The following is a 5255-nucleotide window of genomic DNA, read 5'->3' on the forward strand; positions in this document are numbered from 1 at the left end:
TATCACTTATTAATATAGAACTGCCTATACCTGAGGGTATAAGTAAAATAACACAATTTATGCACAAAATTGCAGCCTAATTAATAAACATTAAATACTGATAGCTAGATAGCTAGGACTGTTTGTGATGGGAATGAATAGTTAATTAAATATTATGTATCAGTTATTGTCATAAAAAGCTGATTGGGGTAATTTATTAACCATTAGGAATTTATGTGTCACACCCTTTAAGGGTGTTGCCTAGGTAACTATGGTTACCTAGGCAACAAAGTAACAACAGGAAACTCCATTTGCCTGGTGGAATGCACGCCATGGTAGTAATTGGAGAGCAATTATCAAATTAAATCTCTCTCTCCTTAAGGCATAGCACCATTCCTTTTCAATTAATTAAGGAATTGTTATTGGGGCCGTTTTTTAGGTTAACATAAGTTCATTACACACCGGTAACAGAAAAATATGGAGTTTTAAACACTTTCTTGCTAATCATCATATAGGAAGTGATGTAGTCAATTAAGGGCTTTTTAAACCCAGGATTTTTCAGCCCTCAGACCATGCAGCAGCTAGGAGTGTTACTTTCTGTGGAGATGTAAGCATGTTAACTTCATGGTTCTCCATGTTATCTGAACATGTTATCACTAAAAAATTGGTGAAAAGCAGTAATAGCTTTCTCTATGTTACACCTTGTGTTTGAAATTTGATATGCCACTATTGAAGAGAAATGCTTTGGAGTGTTTCTTCATCAGCTCCAGTTATGTTATGCTATGTCAATCCCTGATTAAGCAGCACTGACCAGGTCTGCTTGGGAAACAATCTCCATATATGGGATTTTTAAATATAAAAAACCAATGATTTAGACTAGTGCCATACTACCCGTATATTTTGTCTAATTATAGGCACAATTGCAGAGGTTTGCCTTGTTCAAATTGATACCTGGACGATATCCAGTGATTAGCTGCTTCAATTGGCTTTATTTAATTGAATCGGTATGTATGACGAATATAATAAGGATGTCACCTCACAGGGGAATTATATTACAAACATTACACCCGTCTATATTTTGTCTAATTATAGGCACTATTGCGGTGATTTGCCCTGTTCAAATAAACACTGGGACGACACTCAGTGATCAGTCACTTTATGGGCTTGATGTAATCTAATTGGTATGTACGATGAATATACTAAATAAGACATATTTCAAGGGGGATTAAAATGACAAATATTAAACCCGTCCACATATTCTGTTTAATCATAGGTACTATTACAGTGGTCCACTTTGTCTAAATTGACATCTGGAAGATATCCAATGAGTTGCCATCTTATGGGCTTAATTGAATTAAATTGGTATGTATGATGAATGTGGTATGGGCGATCACATTATAAATACCACACCCAAGAGTTAAATAGAATCTATTTTCTATTATAGATTCAGAATTACTCTAAATTTCAAAAAGGTTATACCCAGTGGATAATCCGTGAAAAGGGTTACTTCCAATTCAATTTAAATTGGTATGTATAATCTGTGCCAATGCAAATAAAAATAAAAATAAAAGTAAATAAAATATATAACAATTATTTATATGTATATCTACACTTCAAACTTCCAATTGGTGAATATTAAGCGAATATTAGTAACGCTTCATCAGAGAATTATCTACACATTCTGTTGGTCCCATATTTATCAAAAGTTGAACGTATAAATATGTTTAACATTCAAATATGATCAGACAATCCTTTCTGACTAAGTATGAAGCAGTAAGGCTGATTAAAAGCCCAATAGAATCCTTGTAAACCAGTCCTCCTCCTCTGTTCCTCCTCACATAATATATCCTGTCCATATATTTTTTTGGTAATGTTCTTTTGGTAACATATGTTATGATTTTACAGATACCCCATATGGTGAAATTTGGTCCGATACTATTTTAAGCATTGTTAAATTGCCTTTTTGAAGACACGATAAGATGTATGTCCATATTGTGATTCTTTGGTATGTATTCAATAAGCTTTTGAAGAGAGTTAATTGTATTATAATTAGAAGAGTGAAGTTGTTTATGAATGTTTCTGTATTGTTTAGATTATTACACCCCTGATGAAGTCTGTAGGACGAAACGCGTTGGGTTAGCACATTGTTCTCTGACATCTCTACAAAGAAGATCATTTTGATGTTGTTTGAATTACCAACACAACTATCGTCTGTACAAACATTGTTTATTGTTATTCTGGGCAAATTGTAAACAGTTTTATGTATTGCTTTTTAAAAAAAATAAACAATCTCTCTTTTTTAAGATTATTTTATTATACAAAACTTGTACATGCCAAAGTACGACATCAGCTCCCTGGGGAAATCTCTTCTTTCACTATCTGTTGTTCATACCCCATTTAACAGGGGGTATTTTCCCTAAGTTGAAGCTTTTACATCTTTAGCGCGATAAAGGTCTTATATCTTTTCAAATATATATATATATATATATATATTCACTTTCTCAAAAGTGTGTGTGTGTGTGTATGTATATATATATATATATATATATATATATACACATATATATATATATATATATATATATACTTACTTTTTCAAAGAAAAAAAGTATTAAGACTTGCACTCACATTTAGCAGTGCAATGTTTATTCACAAAACATCAGTTGTAATCCATACATTTATCCATGTACCAGCGGCAGGGCCCGACAGCTGTTTCAACCACGTACCATTGGTTTTCCTCAGGGGCTAATATGACTCCACACTGTGTGCCTGTATATAGGTAAAAGAAGCGCCAATATGATACAAACAAATCCCATGCTGTCAGTGTGCAGCCAGGCTGTGTATAAGCCCATTGGCTGCCATACTACAGCTGAATGGGCAGAGTTACCTTTGTAAACAAACAGTCCCTGGACCCAGCGCACAGTGGGAGTAAGAGCTGCCAGCAGTTACTGGGTGTATCATTATGCCAGAGATCAGAGAGAAGTTAACTCTAACTCCTTCTTGGAGTACGTCACTTATTGAAGTCACTTATGAATGAACGTTTGTTTAGCATATTCATAATGCAATTTCCCCACATGTACCATACCTTTTTCCGAATTTACTTTCCTCCAATTTCTGTACTTCTGCAGGGCTTACTCAATTATTCCCTAACTTGAATATGAACTGGACATGAACTTGGTCAGTAATAGCCTCTTGAATGATTTCTAACTTACATGATACTTCTTGAGGAAATGTTAATTGCCTCTGAGTAGTTTCTAGTTTTACAACTGTCTCTCAAAATTTTGTAGGGTGCCTGAGCCCTGGCGTTGTATATATGTACAAACATTGGGTCAGAGCAAACTGTCAGGATCTGTGGTTTGTTTTGGATTCATTGCAGGACTAAGGTGTTAATAAGGTCAGAGGGTGTGTGTAGAAAACTAGAAGGTCTGAGCATTTTCTCTTCCTAAGACATCGGTATTTATTAGTAGCAGAATACAAACTAAAGACGCAGAAGCAGCCTCTGGTTACCAGCAGGGCCAATGAATATGAATGGTACAGTGACTCTGGAGTGTCCAATGATGCAGATAAATTATTTAGCATAACTCTGGTAGATGTGCTTAGGTAGATGATGTCACTGCAGGTGGAGCAGACAGCGAAGAGAGCTCTCAGGAACGCTTGGTAAACTGTACAGAGGAGTGCTAGAAAACATGAGTGCTCTCAGGATGTAGTGTGGATGACACAATAGTACTGTAGATTATCCATGAGTAGGAACAGTGCAAGGCAGACTGGTGAGTACTTCAGGATGTAGTATGGATGAGCGGATGGCTCATTAGGAAGGAGACTGGATACTGCAGGTACTGGAAATAGCTAGATTGAGCAGGTTGGTGATTACACACACACACACACACACACACACACACACACACACACACACACACACACACGGGAATAGCTGGAAGTAGTCTAAAGCTCAGGTAACTGTGGATATATCTCAGCTGAGAGGCAGCAGCATAGACGCAGGCTGGCATCTGTCATAAACTATAACAGGAACAGGCTGTAATCTATAGTATACCATTACAACAGGAGCAGGCTGGTATTTGTAGTGCTTTATTACAACAGGAACAGGCTGGAATTTGGAGTACACCACTACAACAGGAACAGGCATGGATTTGTAGGGCTCTGCTGTAACAGGAACAGACAGGAATCAGTAGTAAACAGAAACAGGCTAGAATCTGTAGAATGTCGCTACAACAGAAAGAGGCTGCAATCTGTAGTAAACCGCTACAACAGAAGCAGGGTTGCTCAGTTTCCCAATGGTCCACATAGTTTTCCTGATGTATTAACAGTGCTTTGGACACATGCAGTGGATCTGAAATACAGGGGGTGGGCATCTCAATACAATAGACAGCGCCTGCGGCATTTGCATAACTTATCAGATCTACTGCAACCGAAGATGCAGCACTAACCCATCTTGCATCCCGCTCTGAATCAGGTCCAGTGTATCGTCATCATTACAGATATAGCGGTCAGTGGCACCAAGAGAGGAGGGGAGAGGGCCGTGCCAGAGTAAGGTCCACATGGGCCTGGAGCTGAGATTTAGGAAGGGCCTATTATGTGCCATCACAGGTAGTGTGATCAGCACCACTGAGAAGTTCTCCCGGGTGGGAAGAGGTGGTGTGGTAAAATACTATATCACCACCACCCCACACTACATCCCTAAGCTACCTTCCTGTACTACATCACTATTCTACCTCACCACATTACATTACCGTACTGTGCTACCTTCCTACACCACATAACTGAGCTACCTTCCCAAACCACATTACTGCACTACCATCCCAAACCACATTACTGCTCTACCTTCCCACACCACATTGCTGAGCTACCTTCACACACGACATTATTGTGCTACCTTCCCACACCACCATACTGCGTTACCTTCCCACACCACCGTACTGCGTTACCTTCCTACACTACTGTATTGCGCTACCTTCCCACACCACTGTACTGCGCTACCTTCCCATGCCACCGTACTGCACTACCTTCCCACGCCACTTTATTGCACTACCTTCCCCCACCACATTACTGCACTACTTTTTCACACCACATTACTGCACTACCTTCCCACACCACATTATTGTGCTACCTTCCCACACCACTGTATTGCGCTACCTTCCCACACCACATTACTGTGCTACCTTCCCACACTACCGTACTGCGCTACCTTCCAGTCCACATTACTGTGCTATCTCTCCACACACTATCACTACATCACTACACTACCTACTCTCACTACA

General features: G+C 38.9%; 1 long non-coding RNA gene across 1 annotated transcript; it reads left to right on the forward strand.

Annotated features, from left to right (window-relative positions):
- The first annotated feature begins 895 nt into the window (after window positions 1-895).
- Window positions 896-2227, forward strand: LOC135058052 (uncharacterized). Its single transcript, XR_010244564.1, has 4 exons — window positions 896-983; window positions 1072-1160; window positions 1885-1984; window positions 2072-2227. It is a non-coding gene; the product is annotated as an uncharacterized LOC135058052 (long non-coding RNA).
- Window positions 2228-5255: the final 3028 nt, after the last annotated feature.

The sequence above is a fragment of the Pseudophryne corroboree genome, chromosome 3, assembly GCF_028390025.1.
Source record: "Pseudophryne corroboree isolate aPseCor3 chromosome 3, aPseCor3.hap2, whole genome shotgun sequence".
Taxonomy (NCBI): Eukaryota; Metazoa; Chordata; class Amphibia; order Anura; family Myobatrachidae; genus Pseudophryne; species Pseudophryne corroboree.